A 24,294-nucleotide genomic window follows, 5' to 3' on the forward strand; every position below is an offset into this window, starting at 1 on the left:
TACTGAAGAATTACCTGTAGAAATTTCGCCTCCTCGCTTTAGGTTGGAGACTCGTAAGCGTACAAGCAAGAAAACCAAAGTGCAGTAACCGATTGCTATAACGTCTGGACATGAAAATAAACCTAAAAATGTGATCGGCGCATTACAAGTGAATGATAATGGGTTCTACTTGGCGCAGTCTGCATTTCGTGGAACATTGAAAGATTACTATTATTTAAATACGTTAGGTGAGTCGAAAGACATTTGTAATTTTCTGGACGATATTAGACAGGACATAATCAATCAGCTTACTGATGACGTAGCAACAAACGGACCTTTGAAATATAACTTGTGGTTGGACTGTATATATGGAAAGCCGTATCCATTCGATGATGAAGTGAAGAAGTGTGCATTCAATACATCGGCTGCAGTAATTTACAATTCTGACGATGTGAAGCAAACTGTTAAAAACGGTATCCAGAAACTATGTCAAGAGGAGGAGAACTATGTGTGTAAAGGTTCTGGCTGGACTCTGTCTATTATAAACCGATTGGAGCTAAGAATTAGTCATTTCACGCATATGCGGACCTAAATGTTTATAAGATTGCTGGCTTTCGTAAGTATTCGTGTAGTAGAATATATATTATGTAATGAAATTTATTTTGTGAAAGAACTTGTGTTGTTTTTTTTCTCGAACCTGTCACTATTATGTTAAATTGTTATATTTAATTTTTTTGCTCTTACTGGTTTCGAACCAAGGACCTTAGTCGATCTAATTAATCATTTTATTGATTGCAAATTTATTTAATGAATTTAGAACTTTTTCCCGAGTTATAGCTAAATAATTACGAATTTCCAAGATGGCGGACATGATGACTTTTAGGATGATGGTTGTAGATGATATTAAGCCTCTTTAAGAATTTTGAACATGATTTTTTTGAAATTATTATTTTTTACATAAATAAAAATATATTGGTAGGTCAAGTATCGAACCAAGGACAGTAACTGACCGGATCAATCATTACTTTAATGAGTAAATTTTCTGATTAATTTTGGAATTTTTCCCGAATTTCTATCTAAATAATTACACAATTTCAAGATGGCCTCCAAATGACAAGATGGCGGGTGTCACAGTAATATTAATAAATGATTACTGCACTCTAGCGGGTAAGAATTAAACTAACATGGCGTCAGCGCACTCTAGCCAACGATAACAAGATGGTGTTCTCCAGCAGACGAAGACAAGATGGCTGACATGACGTCATACTAGGTGAAGATATATACTTTGACATAAGTGGTGGGGGTCAGTCTGCCAGCAGCCACTGCGAGGAAAGGATCGGTCGCCATTTTTATTTTTCTGCCCTCACCGGGTTCGAACCAAGGACTCCGAACTCCATGTCGTAAAAGTATATTTTTTATAAAAAAATTATTAAAATTTTATTATTTAATTTTAGTTATAATTTTTAAAAAAAATTTCATAAAAATCGGATAATAAATAAAAAAGTTAAAGATGGCGACCATAACAAAAAATTGCAACGGTGATGTCATCATCCAATATGGCAGAAAACACAATGCCGGAATTTTCGAGATCACAATTACGTCATCCAAAAGGGCGGATCCAAGATGGCGGATCCAAAATGGCCGCCGGGGTCAAGGTCAAGGTCAAAGCTCCCCACCAGTGGCTTAGAGTGGCTTGACTATGGGGGAATTTAAGTCACTATGGGGACATTTCAAGATGATGTTATTTTTAAGGAATAAAACGGGAAATTTTCCCTCGAAACGGGAATTTTTCCCTCGAAAACGGGAAATTTTGAGTCATTTTGGAGGAATTTTTGTGTCAAAAATTGCCGTCGTGACGTCACAATCCAATATGGCGGACCGACAATCACAATCCACGCGCCGGCGCCAGATCTCGGACATACTATTATATACTACTTATATTAAATATTGGCTTGAGCTTTATGTCGCTTTGTGCTCTCTATAAGAATAATTTTAGATATGCCCCAGACTGTACTAAACACATTTAATTATCTACATACAGCGGCGGCTCCAGCGGGCCTACCCAACATTTGAAAAACTGAAATTGCCAATAAGAAAGTTTTCAAAAATTAAACAATTTTTATTAAACGTTAGGTTTATTTTGAAAACTATAATAAAATAAAATTTTATTTTCATTACAAACTTTAATCGTCTGCCCTTCTGAGGACAGTTTGAAATAAAATGAAACTACACATTCGTCTGCAGATTTGCAACATTTTACATTAACCTACGATTTGTGTTCTAATATTCACCATATATTAACACAATTTTAACCCTATCAACAAATTTTGTGAATTTTTTAGATACTAAATTTTATTTGGTTGACATACAATAAATTCTGCATTAATAATAATTCTTATGATTAATATATTATACATATTGGACTTCAGAGAGAATTAAATTACCCTAAGAAAGCCGCAAAAATTACCATTTTGCTACTGAATTTAAGACATCTCTGGACAGCCCCCTAATATCGGGCCAGACCCCCCGGTAAGAGGCCGGGCTCCCAAAACTGTGCACATGCCCCTGCGGTACAGTCCGGCCTACCCAAAAATTAATCCTGGAGCCGCGCCTGTCTACATACATCTACACATACGTATATCAAATGGATACGCTTTATTACACATACCTTGCATAATTATTACCGGTTGAAACTAAAGTGGGATTTTTTGAACTCTAAATCTAATTTATAGGTACTAGACAAACCGACCCGTTGCCAAGGCAGGACTCAAACTCACGACCTCTGGGTTAAAATTTATGTACGCAGGTCATTAAACCCTCAATGCTGAAAGAAAGTGTCAATATACTTTCAAACGACTGTCAATGAAGAATAAAAACCACAGGCGTACACACAATAAATTAAATCCATAATTATTGTAGTTAAAAGTTTAAAACATACCTATTGAAAAGATAGGTTATCTGTATTCCGTGAAAAGAAATAATATAAAATATTTAGCCTAAATTACTGAATTTTATGAAGAATTTATAACTTTTTCCCATTTTTTAAATTAATACAAAAATTTTAATGTCTACGTGAATTGTGGCAGTGATTTTCACAAAAATATATTCAGATTTGGTACGATCTAACGAAAAAAAATTAAATATCGTACTTTTTTCATGATTTAGATAAATTTTAGTTGGCTAATTAATTTTTGCAATATAGAGAAAACCCACCAACCGGATCCTGGATTTACTTTTCTTTTTGTCTAATGTGGCCTTGATCGTCAATACATGGCATGCCTCATATTTATGAGCACCGATTCGCATCTCAGTTGTTCGGAGCCCACCATTGTCTTGAACGTCCCGTCGCCCAGTGGCGGAAACTGGAATTTACTACGGGGAAAGAATTGAAATATATATATATATATATATAAATATATATATATGTATATATATATTTATATATATATACATATATTTATATATATATTTATATAAATATATATATATATATATATATATATATATATATATTTATATATATATATATATATATATATATATTTATATATATATATATATATATATATATATTCAAAACACTTACGTCAAACACAAAAGGTTTGGAGAGTTACGTTATCTTTCTCAACATACCTACATCAATGCATGTGTGGTTTGTGATTCCAGGTGTTGTAACAAACAACTCACCTTGCATCACTGCCTTCACCGAAATCGCGTATATTTTTAATAACTTCTGGGGGGCAAAATCTCCTCATTATCATTCCCCCTGCGTCTACCACTACCGTCGCCGTAAACCTTTGCGCATAAACGTGTGACGAAAAAACCCGCCTTAAACATTAACAGATTTCTTACCCCCATTCCTTATTTACGAAAACGCCACTCAGCGGGAAGGTTCCGAACCAAGCTCAGCTCACCTGTGCGTTCACTGTTGTGCGTTGTGCGTGCGTGCGTAGGTTCACGTCTGAACGCTTGACTTACGTCCGCGCTAAACCACACCAACTTCGACTCCACGCGCCGCGTGGCTCGCTTGTCGCCGCGCAGTGTTGCCACACGGACGGCGGCAAATTGTGGTACTACGCCGGCTACAAATACGGTACTTGAGATTAACTTCTGGCACGCCACCAAAAAACACATTACCTTATACTGTTGGTATGTCTTTTTTAAGAAATCGCAACGTTTCACGTCACACGAGTGTATAAATAAGTCACAAGGTGCCACGGTGCAGAGTGGACAGACAACTTATCTCCTTCCAATCTGTTAGATAAATTAGATAGGTATTAAATATATTATTTATAAATTGTGTGCTTTGTAAATGGAGAGTTGGGGACGACAACATTATTTGCTGCTGGGCCCTGAGTTTCTTTCGAATAACCTTGAAACATGGCGGACATTGTTGGGAGCCATTGGGTTTCCTCGGAGTTATCCCATTTCCCCCACCAAATCATTCCGTCACTGCTTCGTGCCATCGTTTGACTCCTCAAACGTCTGTAATGACCTCGAAATCGGAGATACGTTTAATTCAAAGCCAATCATTATTTCAAAACAGTGTGATAAAACAAAATATTTTTCTTAGCAGCAATCGTTGGAACTTGACAATATTATTTAAGTGTAGATATTTGAATGGAACATATTACCACCCCCTTAAGCTTATTTAATTTTTCTTCATAAACTGCTACATGAAAGCAATCAATATTTTTCCCTTTCGTATTGCGTGTGTTGAGTACAGTAGCGGATCCAGAAGGGGGGCTAAGGGGCTCAAGCCCCCTCCAAAAGCATCTGGGTCCACTATTGTTTTAGTGTTTGCCTTGATAAAGCCTAGCCTCAGCTGGGTCAAGCCCCTCCCAAACCAAAATCCTAGATCCGCCACTGCTTGAGTACCATCGGGGACATATAACTGAATCGGGAACACATTTAAATGGAATCTTTATTGATGTTACTAAAGTGTAAATTTGTATGGAATTTAAGTCAACATTTCCCTCCTCCGTTTTGTTACAAAGAAGCTCTGCTATCAAGCATAAATATTCAGTGTTGGTTTCCTGCGTGAACTTCGACGGCCAAGGAGTTGGTACTAGGTCGACTTTCCTACTTTCACGAAGCATATCATTGCCTTAGTGACTAGTGCACACAGACCTTGCGGTCTTAACGTAGTGACTAGTACAAGTGATAGCAACAAAGCACACAAGGTTCGCGTCGTTTCAAAATTTGATGTTAATGGTTACTTTGCTGTACACAATGCTTTAGAACTGTGAGAAAAACGCTATGGGAGATTTTAGAAATAAATAAACCCATATAGCCTTTAGCTAACGGCGTGTTTGCTCTATACTACTGGATAAAAAAAGAACGCGGTAGCTAAACAAACTTCGTTGAGGTTTTGAAAATTGATACCTCCTGCGATGAGTACAGTCGTGATTTCCCAAACACTGGAACGCCGGTTGCACCTGCACGAGGAAATGTTCCGGTACGCACGCCACAGTTGCGGCACGCGCAACAACGCTAGCCTCAGGAAATGCGGTTTTGTGGCGACCACGAGGATAAACGACGTCATAGTCAAGGGGAAGGGAGAAGAGAGAGAGAGACAGAGAGGCGCTTTCAGGGGCAGGAAACCTCCCGGAACCGAGGAGGAGGGAGTTGTCGGGAGTTCCCCTGCTCTCCGCGACGTAATCTAAACAACTAGCGCCTGCGCGCAACAACAGCTGAACTCACAGCGTTCACGTCACTTCTTATTCACAGCGTATCTGTTGCCCACCCACGTTTCGTTAGCCCTGCCAAGGTTCTATATGTTTGAATAATTAATTATATTTTATTTATTTTAAGTTTAAAGTCTCATTCACTACGAGGTCATTCGAGACGGTTGATTATTTACGATTCGATTTTAGTTTGTGAATAGGTAGGTTACGATTCGGATTTAGTGGCTGGTCGACATCAAGAACATAGGAGATTAGGTGAAATGGCACAGCGACGAACTGCATTGATGCAGGACACGGGAGTTCCCCGAGAAATAAACTCACTGCAAAACCTATAGATCCACCGGCTCACGGTAGCGTCAGCCACGTTTTACAATTGCGAAAAATTCGGATATGAATCCGCCGGAATTCAAAACGCGGATACTTTTCTCTTCAAATATAAACGCCAATCAAATGCTTTGTTTCTTGTTATTGTATTTACAAATCGGTTCCGAAAGTTTAAAAAGATTTAATTATTACAAAATCATTCTCTAAAATGTCTAAACACTATACAAGTGTTTTTTAAAACGCTGAGAACTGTCTGTATGAGTATTTTTGGGCCAGGATTGTTTAGGTCACTGTTTTATTCGTTGATATTTCTTTGGCAAATATATACGTTAATCGCGAATTTAGCGTGTTTTTGTTGTTTTTTGTTCTTCTCCGCCCTTTTTACAACGACTATTTGGTTGCTGGGATTTATTTTTAATTCCTAGATCAGTGTTGATTTTTATTTTATTTTAAATTCAACTGTGTTGTCCTGGGTTCCGGGTGTGGTGAGTTGGTGCCGACCGAGCTCTGACATCACGTCCATCTCTCACATCACGGCGGCCATCTTGGATGATCTTGATATTGACCTTTGACCTTGACCTTAGCAGCCATCTTGTAAACACCATCTTGGATCCGCCAGCTTTAATTCGAGCGCCCCACTCACTCATGATGAAATTTTCGTCACGGCCGCCATATTTTATTTTTCTGGTCCGCTGGAGGCCGCCATCTTGTATACCTTCGACTTTGTTTCTGCTCTTTGTTCCTAGAGAGTGCCAGAGTCACTCTTAATTTTTTTTTCTGTTCCGCTGGAGGCCGCCATCTTGGATACGTCGATTTTGTTTCTGCTGTTTGTTCCTAGAGAGCGCCAGCGTCGCTCTGTCTCAACACATAAGGTCGATGTTCCATTACCTTCCATAGCTATTATGGTCCTTATCGACGTATTAAATTTATTTTTTATGCAAAATACATTGGAAGCGCTATGATTCGAACCATCGCAGCTCTGATCTCTAGGTTGGAAAACATACGCCTTTAACCGCACAGCTATCGAGACATTTACTAGACTGAGAATTAAATAAGGTATATATAAAAATAACATAAATATTCGGACTTGTAATTTTTTTTAATTTGAAGTAATAATATCATCACCTGTTCAAGACAGAACCACCATATTGGATTCTATAAATGTTGCATGTTTCCTTACGTCCGCCATCTTGAGAATCCGCAATTTTAATGCTAAAATTTCCGAAAATATTTCCAAAAAATATTTTAAAAATTACCTACTTCAAATATTTAGTTACTTAAACGATTTCGGTCCTCGGTTCGATTCCCGACGAGAGTAAACCAGTAATTTATTAATATATTTAAAATATTCTCAATAAAAAGTAATAAAATCATCTTAAGCCACACCCGACATTTGGAATTATGTCACCACTGTATCAATTACAGTTACGGACGCCATATTGAAAATCATTATTTATTATCAGATTTTAATAAATAAAATTTCAAAATCCATCGAAAAAATAACTTATTAATATACTGATTGATTTGATCGATTTCCGTCGTTGGTTCGAACCCGGTAAAAGCAAAAAATAAAAAAGACAGAACTTTCCTCCATGGAAGCCACTTGCAGACTGACCTCCCACTACCAATACCAAGGTTTATATCGTCAGCTAGTATGACGTCATGTCCGCCATATTTTCTACGTCCGGTGGAGGCCACCATCTTGTTTTCGTCTACTAGAGTGTGCTGACCTCATGTTAGTGTAATTTTTGTACACCATACATTTGACCTCGACTGTTGATGTTGAACTTTGACCTTGACCTTGGACCTTGACCTTGAACTTTGACCTAGGTCTTGAACTTTTAACTTGTCATTTGATATTGTGGTGATACATCGCGAAGACATCTACCGCGCTACGCCAACCATGCGGCTATCAGCACCGGCTGTCCCGTCGGTGTTTGTACACCCTGGGCCAGATTGCCGCGCACCCTCCAGGAGTCCTGTTAGCCCGGATGCCAAGGGGATTATCACCCCTCCTCCGTGCTGGCTAGCAGCCTGGCGAGGAGGAAAGAAGAGACAGTTCCAGTCTGCCTCTTAGCACGAGTAGGCTGTTGTGTACTGTAGAAGCATGTAATTTTGTTAGTGCGCTCGACGGGGCAAATAAATAGTGTGCAACAGTAGACTTATTGTTTATTCAAGCATTGCCTACCTGCCCCTCACAAATAATCAGTAGCCTTACGGCTACAGTGGTGACCCCGACGTGATTGGGGCATGGCTAGTATGCGTTCCGAAATAGGTGTCACGCGATATTCGTATTTTGCGTAATATAAGCAACCTGTCGCACCGCACGTTACGCACGTCGCACGTCGCCCGCGAGGCACATCGCCCGCGAGGCACATCGCCTGCGCCGTACGTCATCCACGTAGCACGTCAGCCGCGCCGCACATCATCCGCGTCGCACAATACCCGCGCCGCGAGTCGTCCGCGTCGCACATCACCCGCGCCGCGTGTCGTCCGCGCACTGGCGAATCCAGAGGGGGGGCCATAGTGGCATGGCCCTCCCCTGAACCCAGAATATATATATAATTTTCTCCTAATTCCTTACCATAGTTTTTCCAAACTTACATAAGTGTTATTTCACTGCAGTGATATAGATAACAGGACGTTTTTGAACTATAAATAAAACCAACTAAGTATTTTTAAATTTTTAATGTGTGAATATTGTATTAGAAAATTTAATTTGGCCCTCCCCTGATCATCATTCTGGATCCACCCTTGCGTCCGCGTCACACATCTCCCGCGCCGCACGTCATCCACACTGCGAGATTGCAACTTTGGCCGCGGAAGTAGAGGAAATGAACGAGTTCTGTGACACTACCAGCACATACTTTGGACTTCCATGACTCATTGTGACACGCAGGTAGGGGTTATGTTGATGTTGTCTAGGCAGTTGCATCGTGCTCCAGCACATCATCGCACCTCGTTTTTTAGTGTGAATTTTCACTCTATAACACTTCCGCGGTTATGGCTGAACCCCCATCATCAACCATCTCTATCGAGCACGTTGCTGTTCGCATTTCACCATTCTGGGCTCCGGACCTGGAAATGTGGTTCGTTCAAGTGGAAAACCAGTTTGCCCTAGCAGGTGTCAAATCCGGCGAAACCAAGTTCAACTATGTGGTAGGTAATTTTGACTGTAAATACGCGACCAAAGTGCGCGATATACTTGTCCATCCCCCGACTGAGGACAAGTATGGCCGACTCCAATCAGAACTTATAAAGAGGTTAAGTGCTTCACAGGAACGGAAGACGAAACTACTGGAACACGAGGAAGTCGGTGACCGAAGGCCTTCGCAGTTTCTACGGCACCTCCGCAGTTTGGTCAGAACAGTCGTTCCAGATGACCTTGTCAAGTCATTGTGGCTGGTTCGTTTACCACCACCAACACAAGCGATCTTGACGACACAGACAAATTCTTCGTTAGACGCATTAGCCGAGCTTGCAGACACCATCGCGGATACAAATCCGAGACCACAGATGGCAGAAGCAGCCTCATTGTAATCCATGTTCGAAAAAATGTCAATCCTCATGACTGCCAAAATAGGAGAGATGGCCACAACACTGCGACAGGAGATCGCAGCTGTAGCATCCCCTACTCGTCTTGGCCAGCACGACAGTCGCCGCGACCGCTCCCCATATACATCATGCCAGCAATGCTCCCGCAGCAGTAGTTTGCAGGGGATCTGCTGGTACCATTGTTGCTTTGGCGATGGGGCGCGAAAGTTTGTGCAGCCCTGCGAATACAGCTCGGGAAACATGCAGGGGACTCGCTGATGGTGGCCAGTGATCCAATCCCGACTTCAGGCAGCTGCCTCTTCATCTCGGACAAGGGCACAAAGGTACAGTTTTTGGTTGACACGGGTGCTGACATTTGTGTGTTTCCTTGCGCTAGACTGCCTGGAAGATGGCCCAAGTCTAATTAGGTCTTGTTCGCAGCCAATGGCTCAAATATTTCGACTTATGGCTTCCTTACTCTAACTGTAAACTTAGGACTCAGGCGTGATTTTTTCTGGTGTTTTGTGGTGACCGATGTTACCAAACCCATCATCGGTGTGGATTTCCTCCACCATTATGGCCTGTTGGTAGACATTCGGAATCAGTGCTTAGTAGACAGTACCACATCTCTTGCCTCTGTCTGCCACAAGGCTACAAGTGACATCAGTAGTGTCAGGACTCTGCCTCAATCAAATCACTACCTCGAACTCCTCCAAAAGTATGTATGTCTTACCCGCCCATCTGGTACCCCACATCTTGTCCAACATTCTGCAGTATACCATATATGCACTACAGCTGGGCAGCCTGTGTTCAGCAAACCACATCGTTTGGCACCGGACCAACTCACGATTGCAAAGAGGGAGTTTGAATCAATCCTCAAACATGGCACTGCTTGCCTTTCTGACAGCTCCTGGTCTTCACCTCTGCACATAGTACCCAAAAAAGGGGAGGAATGGAGGCCATGTGGGGACTATCGGTTGCTCAATGCACGCACAATTCCAGACATATACAATTCCCCGCATACAAGACTTCTCTCACACTCTTTGTAGAAAAACAATCTTCTCAACTATTGACCTTGTGATGGCCTACAGCCAAATCACAGTTGTGCCAGCTGATATTCCAAAAACTGCAATTACAACTCCCTTTGTACTTTATGAATTCCCATTCATGTCTTTCGGCCTTCATAATGCTGCTCAGACTTTTCAGAAGTTCATAGACGAAGTTCTCAGAGGACTTGAATTTTGTGTGTCTTACCTTGATGATATCTTGGTAGCTTCCATAAATAAGGTAGAACATAGAAAGTACATCGAGGAACTCTTCCGACGTCTTGCTCAGTATGGGCTACTTCGTAACCCATCCAAGTGCATATTTGGCAAACCACACGTGACATTCGTAGGAAATAATATCTCAGCAGATGGGACCACACCCGTTCCAGAGAAGGTTGATGCTATACTCCACTACAAAAAACCAGTTACGGCGAAGCAGCTACGCCAGTTTACAGGAATGCTACACTTCTACCGGCGCTTCATTCCCAAGGCTGCCCATTTGCAGGCTCCCCTTCACGAACTTCTAAAGGGTGATTTGAAAGGTAAAGCCGTGTTAAAATGGACACCTGACAGCGACAGTGCCTTTGAGAAGTGCAAAACTAGCCACCCTGCTCGCCCATTCAAGTTCGTCCGCACCCTTAGCAATAATGGCAGATGCTTCAGATTTTGCAATGGGAGCAATCCTCCAACAGCTTGTGTAAGGATCCTGGCAGCCATTAGCATTCTTATCCAAGAAATTCAACCCTGCTCAGCAAAAGTATGGTGCCTATGATCGAGAGCTACTAGCCAATTATTTAGGGATCCATCAATTTCGCCATATGGTCGAAGGCAGACATTTCTCTGTTTTTACCGACCACAAGCCTCTCATTTATGCCTTCCACCAAAACCCCGACAAGTGTTCACCTTGTAGATCCCGACATCTTCATTTTATTAGCCTGTTCACCACAGACATTAGGCATATCATGGGGTCCCATAACATCGTTGCAGATGCCCTGTCTAGAGTGGATGCTGTCACTGCAACCCTCGATTACCAAGCCCTTGCGGCCTCACAGGTTGAGGATGAAGAACTACAAAGGTTTCTACAACTATATTCTGGCCTGCAGCTGCAGAAGATATGCTTGCCAGATTCCCCCAACAGAGATATACTGCGATGTCTCCACACCAACAGTACAACCCTTCGTCACAGCCCCATTACGCTAGGATGCATTTAACTTGGTACATCAGCTGTCTCACCCAGGCATTAATGCATCTGTACAGTTGGTCTTCCAAAGATTTGTATGGCCCTCTGTCAAATCGGACTGTCGAAGATGGGCCCATGCCTGTCTGCGCTGCCAGCACTCCAAAATTTCTCGCCATGTTTCTTCCCCTGTGGGTTCCTTCATTCCACCATCCTCCTGCTTTGACCATGTCCACGTCGACATTGTGGGACCTTTGTCTGTCTCACAAGGCTACCGTTATTGTGTGACCATCATAGACTGCTTCACCTACTGGCCAGAGGTAGTTCCAGTGGAGAACATTTAGGCTAACACCATAGCTCGAGCATGTTATGCCAACTAGGTTGTATGCTTTGGAACTCCCCTACAAATCACTACCGACCAAGGGTGCCAGTTCGAGTCCTGCCTTTTCAGGGAATTCAGTGACCTGACGGGAATGACTCGCTTTCGGACCACTGCATTTCATCCTGCCTCCAATGGCATGGTGGAGCAAATGCAGACAGCTCAAGGCCACCATACGTTGCCATATGACAGAGCACTGGGTGTACATCTTACCCACCATACTCTTAGGCATCAGAGCAGCATGGCGCGAGGATATCCGTGCTTTTGCAGCAGATTTGGTATATGGCCAACCACTATGCCTATCCGGCGAGTTTCTTGTCGCCCATCCTGATGCAGGACAACTGGAGACCCCGGGCCTTATCCAAGAGCTTCGGCAGTACTTTCGTGAACTCTGACCAGTTGGTGGCAAAAGACACGATAAGCCGAGAACATTCGTTTTCAAGGATCTTGCCACATCCACTGAGGTCTTAGTTCGCCGCGATGGTCCAAAAGGGTGCTTGCAAACTCCTTGTGAGGGGCCTTTCCCTGTTGTTAGTCGCTCAGGAAAAACTGCGACTATCCAAATGCATGGTAGGCAGGCTAATGTACATCGATCGCCTCAAACCTGCATACACCATCTGTGACATCGTTCCAGAGGACCACGACATACCACGTCCTGCTGCTGGGATGGCCGCTCCAACGAATCATCTGGATGTCAACATCGTGACTCCCCAAACTGCAACATGTCGACCCCCCATCAAGTCCGCTTTCCTAACCGCCTCCAAGGTGGTTTCTCGTAACTTGTGTGCAAGTCACTGGCACGGGGGTATTGTGGCCGTACATCGCGAAGACATCTACCACGCTACGCCAACCATGCGGCTATCAGCACCGGCTATCCCGTCGGTGTTTGTATGCCCCTGGGCCAAAATGCAGTGCACTCTCCAGGAGTCCCGTTAGCCTGGATGCCAAGGGGTTTATCACCCCTCCTCCGTGCTGGCTAGCAGGCTGGCGAAGAGGAAAGAAGAGACAGTTACAGTCTGCCTCTTAGCACGAGTAGGCTGTTGTGCACTGTAGAAACATGTAAATTTGTTAGCGCGCTCGACAGCGCAAATAAATAGTGTGCAACAGTAGACCTATTGTTTATTCAAGCATTGCCTACCTGCCCCTCACAAATAATCAGTAGCCTTACGGCTACAGATATTGACCTTGAACTTGGACCTTGAATTTTGAACTTGACCATTGACCTTGACCTTTAACCTTGATCATTGACATTGGCTTTTGACCTTCACCTTGACGACCATCTTAGATCCGCCATTTTGTATTCAGTACACACTACCAGGAGCGATAGTTAACATATATCACCACTAGAGGACATTGCCAACATCTTGTTTTCGTCTCGTCTGCTGGAGGATACCTTCTTGTGTGTATACTTGTCTGATAGAGTGTGCCACATTCGTATTAGTTAAAATTTAATTCGCTAGAGTGCAGTAATCATTTATTATTATGGAGGCACTCCCATATTGTAATGTGGGCGCCATATTGGAAACTAGCTGACAACCCGGCTTCGCACGGCTATACTAATGGAAAAAAATTAAGCCACATCTCCCATTTACAGTAATGGTAAATAAAAAAAAATTCAGTGAAAATTTATTACAATGCTGTATAATGTACCGGAGAGAAAATGAATAGCACCGATGGTTTCCCGACTCGTGCACGCAACGTACAACTGATGTACCCGTACTTCGCTACGGCAGTCTACAGGCAGATCACTCTTGCGCCGCTCATTATACATGCCCCTCCTTGTGGGTACGCCACTGCCACGCGATGGCCGTTGCCATGGATTCGCAGAAGGCATGAACAATGAAAAATCCTGTTCTCATGCAGACAAAGTACCCACTGTTGCCTGGTTTTAACCACCCATGGGATCTAATTTTCGAAAAATGTCATCCTGCATAACATAAGGAACATTACTGTGAAGTTTTAAGTCTGTAAAATATATATACTTGAAGAAAAGGGCAATAAAAAAACCAATTAAATACAGAGAGAGGGAAAAAAGCCATAGTTTAGGTTTGCGATTTAAAGTGATAAAAAGTATTTAAATACTAATTGAACTCTTATGAGGGTACTGATTGCTTCGTTGTTAATATCACGCGGGTGTTTTTTACTTGTATGGGAAAATTAAGAATGATAAGGCATCTAGTGCGTGGCAACAATGTTAATAGGCAATAGCGCCTGCGGCATTGTCAACACACACTTCGTACGTGTACTGCATGTTGTATCTAACCCCCTCCAACGCATTTGATTCTAAATTGGACTTTTAGTAAGGATCCCTAAAGTTATTGATATTATAATATAGCCTATTGCCTTCCTCGATAAATGTAATATCCAACACTGAAAGAATTTTTCGAATCGGACCAGTGGTTCCTGAGATTATCGCGTTCAAACAAACAAACAAACAAACAAACTCTTCAGCTTTATAATATTAGTATAGATTCGTAATTATTTAGCTAGAAATTAAAACTAAAAAATTACAAAAAATTCGGGTTTGTACTAGAACTCTATCTTTACTCAAAAAATGAGAAGTTTAAAAGCTGACAAAAGCTGTTTTTGTATTTTTTGTAATTATTTTTATTTTTTATTTTATTAGTTATTTATTTCTATTTATTAAATATTTTTTCTATAATTTATGATATCAAACAAAAATGTGATGGTTTTCTCTGTGTGCTCCCGATTATTCTTGTCAATACGTGTGCTCCTAATTATTCTTGTCAATATTTTGATTGATTTCTCCGTGTGCTCCTGATTATTCCTGTGGTTACTTCAAGTGCTTCTGTCTATTCTGAGAAACCGCTCTCTGCATGAAGGATTTGTTACCTAATGAAACATGACATTTTATTTGGAGTTACAATTAATTAGTGAATTTCTGCTACTAAATCAGCACTTGCAATTTTTTTACCAGGTGGAATTCAAAAAATAAACAACCATTACTCAGTCAAATAATATACCATTAGTTATCTCTGAAGCACTAACATAGAAACCGAACTTCCTTCTCCTTTGTGTCTAGTGAAGCCATCCTTCTTTTGCGATCGTTAGTGAGCATCCCGCATCTCACATAAAAGAACTAAATAATATTTACCTGTAAGCAACATGTGGTGTCATCTGTTGACAAGAATCTACACTACTTTAAACAGGTTATTTTGCATGAGATAAATTAACTCTCATTGTAGTAAGAGCCATGTAGTCTTGTAGCCACGTAGCCTCGTGTCCTGGAAGATTCGTAGTCCTGTAGCCTCGCAGTCTCGTAACATTGTGTTATGGAAGCTTCGTAGTCATGATGCCTTGGAGCCTCGTAGACTTGTAGTTACGTAACCAAGTAGGTTTGAAATCACATAATCTTGTGTTCTGGAAGCTTCGTAGTCCTGTAGCCTCGTAATCACGTAACCTTGTGTTCTGGAAACTCCATAGTCCTGTAGCCTCGTAGTCCTGTATCCTTGTAGACTCTTAGTCGCGTAGTCTCGTAACCTCATGGCTCGTAGACGCATAGTCATGATGCCTTGGAGCCTCGTAGACTTGTAGCTACGTAATCAAGTAGCCTTGTAATCTTATAACATAATGCTGCTGGTGCAGTTGGAACTTTATAGACTCGTAGACAGTTGGAGGAGCCTTGTAGACTCGTAGAATTGAAGCTTTGTAGCCAAGTGGCCTTGTAGCCATGTAGCCTCACAGTCATTTGGAGCCGAGTAGACATGTATCCTTGTAGCTTCATAACCATGTAGTTTCGTAGCCACGCAGCCTTTTAGCCATGCAGTCTCGCAGCTATGTTTAACTCGTAACCAGCTAGATCCTTGTAGACTCGTAGCCTTGTAGCCTCATAGCCTCGTATACTCGTAGCATTCTAGTCAAATATGATTGGAGCTGTTAAAGCAAAGGGTAGTTGGAGTCCAGTTTACTTGTAGCTTCGTAGCCTTGTAGTCAAATAGCGTTAGGCCTAAGACTATTTGGAGTCAAATACTTTTGACGTCATTGATTGTTGGAGCCTAAGACAGTTGAAGCAAATGACTGTTGATGCCAATAGACTGTTGGAGTCATAGACTGATGGAACGAATGACTATTGGAGCCAATGACTTTTGGAACTAAAAACTGTTGGATTCATAGACTGTTGGAGACTTTATATCCTAACTTAACATTGACGATTGCATCCTACCGAGTTGAATGTGCGTGAGAATACACCTCCTTTTCGTTATATGAGCTTTCGTTTTGTAGAATTTCCGTCCAAATGTGCTTCGTTTTCATTAAATGCTTGACCTGCGTGAAATATGCTTAGTCATTGCTTGTACATTGCGTACATTGCGTACATTGCGTGTACTTTGCGTGTATTGCGCGTCAATTGCATGAAAATTGCGTGTTCGTTCCGTTTACTGTGTTAACTGTGTGTTCATTCCGTTTCCTGTGTGTACTGTGTGTTCATTACGTCTATTGCGCGTAAATTGCGTGTATTGCGCGTACATTGAGTGTCAATTGCGTGAATATTGTATGTTGTAGCGAATGGAGCTTTGGAGCTCTAGGGGCACTTGAAGCTGATGGGCAATTGGAACATTGGAGCCTAGCGTATATTAATGGGAATGAATTCATGAGACGAGAACGTATCTCACCGCATATAATTTTTTCGATCATATGTTCCTCTTTTTTAAATGTCGTTTTGACTCGTGTATTACAGTAAATGAACTGTGTTTTCACTAGCATATTAAACGACCGGTTGCGTGTATATAAGCGAGTCCCAGACGAAAGGAATATCAGTTTGTTACTGACTGCAGCGGTGTAAGGATCACCTAGTTTGCTACATCTGGTGCATAAGTCGCGTTATTACCTGTTCTTGTAAACTCGATGGCATCTTTACCAACTTTAACGCTGAATTCAACGGAGGCTGTACCGTCGACAACGGGAACCCTAACGTCAGCGACGTCGATGACAGTGCAGAGATCAATGACAGCGGTTTCGGCAGCCTCGGAGGTCCTAACGTTATCGGTACCATCAACTGCAAACATTTCGACGGTGTCTGTGATACCTGCATCGACTTGTGCTGTTCCATCGAATGGAGTTTCACCAGCATCATTGCCGACATCAAAGAACTACGAACATTCATCGCGTCAGTGCAAATACTGTAGTGCAGCATTCACTACCACTTTAAGTGCGCGCAGACATGAAATAAGCGGTTGTTCGAGTAATTCTCAAAGAATATTATTTCAGTGCAACAAGTGCAATAGCTTAAATCGTCATTATAAAAAATGCTCCATGAAAGTTAAGTGCAAGCATAATGAACAAGGTTGTTGTTTTGACACATGTATTTAACCAACCAATGAGAATATACAGTGTGTCCGTAAAAGACTGCACGGTTTTTTTTGGATCAGATAGATAATAAATTTCTGAGACAGGAAGTCTTTGCCGATTTTTGATCTGACTCATAGGTAATTAGTAATTAATTAAAATAGTTAACCATTGATGAGCGCGCTCTAAGAGAAAGAATAAGAGTGGGGGAACTGTGCTTACCGGGAGAGAGAGAGAGAGAGAGAGAGAGAGAGAGAGAAGCGCGAGGTACTACTGCTTACTGTCTCTCACGGCGCACCAAGAGTATAAGGGGGCAAGCAGCTTTAAGCGAGCATGTGTGTGTGTGTGTGTGTGTGTGTGTGCGTGTGTGTCTGAGTAAATATGCGTGCGTATTATTTAATTCTTAAACAAATTACATTTTAACTTCCTGCTAAAAATATTGAAAACTTTATTTGATCATTGTAACACTTCTTCTCACTGTACGTACTGTGACAAAATCAAAAACTTGAAATTACGTGATTGTGTAATACACAATTGTAATAATTCTGAACGCATTAAATATCAGTGCAACAGGGGTTGTAGTAAGTTTATACACTATGGAAGATTAAAAAGACACCTCAGGAATTGTGATAGACTGGCTGTACATTCATCAGATTCAAGCTGTATATACTGCTACAAGACATTTGTATGCATAAAACATGTAAGACGTCATGAAATATATCACGGTCCTTTCAATAAAATCGATAATTCTTCTCTGTGTGAAAACTGTGGTAATCAACTGTCACGTGGAAATGCTCTGAAAAGACATGTAAATACATGTAAAGGACTTAGTCCGTACGATAAGAAGACAGTAGAAATATGGAAATGCTCAAGACTTTAGTCATTTGCCTGTGTTTTTTGTACTTGTAGTAGTGTAGAATTTATGTAACAAATTTTATGTTTGTAAAAAAAACTTGTCGTGTTTTATTTGAAATTGCTTCATTTTGTTCATTTTTCAAGTATCGATTCATTATGTAAATAAATGAGTTATTTTTTCGGTGAATTTTGGAATTTTTCCTGAATTTATAGCTCAATAAATACAAATTTCCAAGATGGCGGTCATAATGGCTTACTGGAGGCTGGTAGTAGATGATTTTAAGCATCTTTTAGGATTTTGAACATGATTTATTGAAGTTATTATTTTTTACATAAAATTAATTTTTTTGTATCGACCATGGTTCGAACCAAGAACAGGAATCGATCGAATCAATAAGTATATTAATTGCAAATTTATTTAATGAATTTTGGAGTTTTTCCCGAATTTCTCGCATTAAAATTATGGGTTTTAAAAATGTCGGACATGACGTCATACTAGCTGACGATATATATATATATATATATATATACATTTTGACATAAGTGGTGGGAGGTCAGTCTGCCAGCGGCTTCTGTGGAGGAAGGATCGGTCGCCATTTTAATTTTTTTGCCCTCTCCGGTTTGAACCGAGTACTCCGAGCTCCATGTTGTAGGTGTATGGTTTTTAAATATGTTTTATTAAAATTTTACTAATTGAAATTTTTTTATAAATTTTATTTATTTTTCATAAAAATCGGATAGTAAATACAGATTTTAAAGATGGCGGACGTAACGGAAATTGCAACGGTGACGTTATATTCCATGATGACATATTCCATGATGACGTCAGAGGCTTATCGGAAGCTGTAGACATGAATGCTTAAGCCTCTATATGGAAATTTCTAGCCACTGGTATTTTTAAGGACTAAAAACAGTAAATTTTCCCTCTAAATGGGAATTTTTCTCTCGAAAAGAGAAATTTTTTATTTTAAATATTTTTTGAAATTTTTTGGCGGAAATTTTGGTGATCTTTGGCGATTTTTGGGCGAAGTTTGGCAAATTTTGACCAATTTTGGAAAATTTTGAAGGTCAAAGGTCCAAGTCAAAGTCATCCAAGATGGCCGACGTGACGTCGCAATCCAAGATGGCGGACCGGTTCACGGCTCCAGCGCCTGGCGCCTGTACCAGTACAGGCCAATACATACTACTCTTGTGCATAAAACGTTTTTGGCTCCAGCTGTCTTAGGCCTAGCTGGTATGTGGCTACAAAACTAGGAGGCTACGAAGTTACGAGACTACAGGACTAAAAGACTACAAGGCTGTAATTGGCTACGAGGCTACAAATCTACGAGGCTACAATTCTACGAGGTTTCAGTTCTACGAGGCTACAAGTCTACGAGGCTACGAGGCTACAATTCTTCGAGGCTACGAGGCTAAAATTCTTCGAGGCTACAAGATTACTTGGCTCTAACTGTCGTTGACTCCATTCAGCTGCGAGAGTCAATTTATCTCATGCAAAAGAACTTGTTGCAAGAAGAATCCACGGCCGACTAGTAGAGGAGTGCGTCCTGTTGGTTAATATACAGCTTGTACCACGCAGCAAGGCATTTTTCCTTTAATCTACTTGAGGCGACACGAGTTTTGGACTTTAAATGTTCATGTTATTCCTCCGTGTGGTTCATGGCAGATGCTAAAAGTATTTGTACGTTTGAGTTTTTTGAAACAATATTTTTATCAGAATTTGAGTGACCAGTAAAGTGGAAGAGGCTATGTGTAAGTCGGCGGGCCGTGAGTAGTGAGGCCGCCCGTCTGTTTGCCCTTCATTAAACTGTATGAAGCGCATTTACTTTTTATGGTATGTGTTGAGAAACTTTGCAATACCTTCTATATTTAGTCGGCGCAAATGTAGATTAGTACTGGTTAACCACACCAAGAGACTTTTGCATATTGTCGCATTTATATTTTAATGTCTTTTAATAAGTTTTTGGGGCGAAAAAAAAATCCGCTTCCTAATTAAGTATACACGTATTGACTTCAAATCCTTGCACGGCGTAAATTCATTGTAGTATATTTTTGTATACACTTATATTTTGTGATTAAGTTTTTACATATATTTATTTAAATGTACAAATTAAATACTCACCTACACTATTGTGTATCATGATTTTTATTTTAAGTATTTTGGCAATCTTACACTGCAGCGTGCTATTAAAGTTTAAACCGAATTTTAATTTTAAATAAGTTGTTATCTATTGTTGTCGTTTACCCAACTCAAAGTCATAAATAGTCCATTGAATGTATGCAGCTGTTTATATATTGCTGTAAAAGAGATATTTCATTAAGTTCCTTTTTATTTTATTATAACTTGAATTTTTTTTAAATAATTCAGGGTTGTCTAGTTTTTGTGTAACCTATGCTCGGGCTCTGAAATATTTAATTGCACCCAGAAGAGATCGAGGCAGTATAATCTATCGCAAATTGGTGATCGCATCCTAAAGAGTTGAATGTTCGTGAAAAATGTACGTTCTTTTCGTTAAATGTACGTAGTCAGCCTGTATTATCGTATCTTACTGCAGATAATGTATTTCCTTTTTTGTTGAATTTACGTTCAAAATGTGAGTCCTTTTAGTTCATTGTGCTTCCTCTTTGTCAAAAGTGCTTACGGATGTGCTTCATTTTCTTTAATATGCTTCCTTTTTGTTGATTGTGCTTCTATTTCGTTGATTGTGCTTTAAATTGTGCTTTCTTTTAGTCAAATGCGTGTTCTGTATGTGTGTGGGTTGTGTGTTCATTGCGAATTCTATGTATCCATTGCATGCCCATTTTGTTTACTGTGTGTCTATTGCGTGTATTGTATGTCCATTGCTTGTACTGTGTGTCCAATGTATGTAAATTGCATGTCCGTTATGTGTGCTGTGAGCTCAGTGTGTGAACTGTCCGTCCAGCAGAGTTGGCACAATTTTTTCCACTGGGTGGAAAATACTAGTAAATTCCAGGTTTAAACAACCCTGGAATTTATTAGTTTTTGTCAGTATTTAACACATGGTCAAAATTATTGAATAATTAAATAAAAAAGTAGTGTTCATAAGGAAGATATAATATTGTTTTATTACATCAAAAACCTGGATAACAACCACAGTGTCTTGAACTTAAAAATCCTATTTCACGTTTTTCATATTTATAGTGACTCAGTTTTGTGTGTTCAAATGTTTTAAAATTTGTGGACTGTACATGTCTCATTCAACATCATTAAAGACAACATAAAAACCAACAAAGTACTATAACAATAACATGTATCAAGCACAAAATACATGTAACTACAGTATTGAATTATTATGCTTTACAAATGTGGATTCCATAACTATAGTGGAAGTATTCATTAATTACAAAAAAAATATGGACTAGCAGTATCTAATGACTTGGCTTTGGCACAATGATTCACTCAAATCAGTTCTTGCAGTAGCAGTGTCTTCATGCTTACAGTACAGCAATATGGATAAAATATTCAAAATTTACTTGGTGGTCAAAAATAGTGGCCACTTGCAAGTATAAAAATTAAATTTCCCAAGTAACATAGAAATTACTTGGCTACCATACAGTTTCTGCTTGTGTGTAAATTTTGTTTCATAGATTAACTTATGTTATTCTTAAAATGATAATTTATTATGTTAATATAATTGTGTTTTGCATCAATTTAAAATAATATTAAAAAGACAATAACATACTGGTTTATTTTATTTTTTATAATACCTAAGTAAAAGAAAACGATCAAAAATACTGTTTTTTTTTTTTCAATGTCAACGAATATGTTCCAATAAAAGCCAGTATTTTCCAATTGAAGCCAATAAAAACGAATATTTTCCGGTAAAAACCAAGTCTTTGCCAGTGGCATAGAATTTACTGAAAATAGGTGGCATTTGGCCAACCCTGGCGTCCAGTGCGCGTACTGTGTGTGTACTGTGAGTCCAGTGTATGTACTGTGTGTACTGTGCATCCAGTGTGTGTACTGTATATCCATTGCATGCCCATTGTGTGTACTGTGAGTCCAATGTGTGTGTACTGTGTGTCCAATGTGTGTGTACTGTGTGTACTATGAGTTAAGTGTGTGTACTGAGTGTACTGTGCGTCCAGTGCGTGTACTGTGTGTACTGTGCATTCAGTGTGTGTACTGTTCGTCCGGTAAGTATACTGTGCTTACTGTGCGTCCAGTGAGTGTTGTGTGTGTACTGTGTGTCCAGTGTGTGTACTGTATCCAGTGTTTGTGTACTGTATGTCCAGTGTGTACTATGTGTGTACTGTGCATCCAGTGTGTGTAATGTATGTTCAGTGAGTGTACTTTGCGTCCAGTGCGTGTACTGTGCTTACTGTGCGTCCAGTGCGTGTACTGTGCGTCCAGTGTGTGTACTGTGCGTCCAGCTTGTGTGCTGTGCGTCCAGTGTGTATACTGTGTGTTCTTATCTTTTGTTGAATTTGTGTCGTTTCGTTAAATATGTGAAGTCAAATATGTTATAGCTCTGAATATTTACTGGTTCAAAATCTCTTGGTCTTGATAAAAGATTTTTCAAGGATTCTTTGTCCTATAGTAAGCGTAAAACATGTTCCGTTGATCTAAATGTTTGTAATTGATTTAATAGATACTGTAGGTCTGACACTTTAAAGACTTTGCCTTGACTGCTTGTAATATGTTATATTAGCTTCGTCGAAGAAGGTCTTGCATGTTCGGAAATGTCTGGTCTATACGTCTGACATTGTTCATGACTTGGTCTCGTTGTTAAATGACACTTGGCTTATGCGTATAGCATAGTCCATGCACTGGTTGGAATGTATTTTATGAATCGAAAAAAAAAAATAGAATTTCATGTTAGGCAGCGCGATAACATATTTAAATCGTCGGAGAGGTATCTTGTCTAGGGTTGTTTTTCGTAGAATGAATAATTAATAAACGCCATGGGAAACAGAATTTAAAAGTTTATTTTAAGCTTTAGTTATCTTAATCTTTGGCCGAGAATCAAACTAAAAACGGGTATCCATTGCGTTAATCATTCTTTTAATAAGTGATTTTTTGATGAATTTTGGAGTTTTTTTAATTTGTAGTTTAATTATTACGAATTTTCAAAATGGCTGACATATCGGCTTACTAGAGGCTGGTTGGCTAGGAAATTGAGCTGTTTTTAGAATTTTCAACATGATTTGTGAAATAAGGATTTTCTTAATAAAATTATTATTTTTTGTTTAGATCAAGTATCGAACCAAGGACAGAAATCCATCGATTCAATCAATTAATTATGAGTGATTTTTTTCGATGAATATTGGAATTTTTCCCAAATTTCGGAGTTAAATATTACGAATTTTCAAGACGGCATCCAATTTTCAAGATAGCAGATATCGTAAGATGACTGTCTGTTAATAAATGGTATTGCACTCTAGTGGCTAAGAATTAAACTTATATGGTAGCAACATACTCTAGCAAATGTCATGTTTACTATATGACACTAGCAATCCTAGTAACAAGTATTCAAAACAAGATGGCAGTGACGTCCTCTAGCTGTCGATATATCTTTGCATTAGTGGTAAGAGGTCAGTCTGTAAGTGGCTTCCTTGGAAGAAGGATCATCGCCATTTTTTATTTTTGCCCTTGCCGGGTTCAAACCGAGGTCTCCATGATGTAAATGCGTTTTTTACAGAATAACTTAAAAATTTTGATTAATTAATTTTTTATCAATTCTAAATATGTTCCCATTAAAAAACTAATAATAATTATGCATTTTCAAAACGGCGGTCGTGATATCATAATCTAAAATGGTAAAGTGTTTTTATATAAAATTTTATTAATTTTTTTATAAATTTTAAAAAAAATTCCCGATTTTCTAGAAGAAATTTTATGAATTTTCGAAATGGCGGCTGTAACAAAAATTGCATTGATCTAGAATCCAATATGGCAACCGTAATTAAACATGCAACGATAACGTCATACACATCCCTGATGGTGGGCATAACGAAAAGTGCAATGTTTCTAGAATCAAATATGGC

At 39.8% G+C, this 24,294-nt stretch overlaps 1 protein-coding gene across 4 annotated transcripts in view; it reads right to left on the reverse strand.

The window, feature by feature from the left end:
• Positions 1-24,294, reverse strand: part of LOC134529280 (uncharacterized) — a 182,913-nt gene that overhangs the window by 118,857 nt on the left and 39,762 nt on the right. For 2 of the 4 annotated variants that reach the window (XM_063363182.1, XM_063363180.1), the window contains exon 1: positions 3,894-4,035. The exons of the other annotated variants lie outside the window; for them this stretch is intronic. The gene's annotated coding sequence lies outside the window, so the exon portion shown is untranslated. Of the gene's footprint in view, positions 1-3,893; positions 4,036-24,294 lie in introns of those variants that run through there. 4 annotated transcript variants of the gene reach the window in all.

Source organism: Bacillus rossius, chromosome 2, assembly GCF_032445375.1.
Source record: "Bacillus rossius redtenbacheri isolate Brsri chromosome 2, Brsri_v3, whole genome shotgun sequence".
In the NCBI taxonomy this organism is placed as follows: Eukaryota; Metazoa; Arthropoda; class Insecta; order Phasmatodea; family Bacillidae; genus Bacillus; species Bacillus rossius.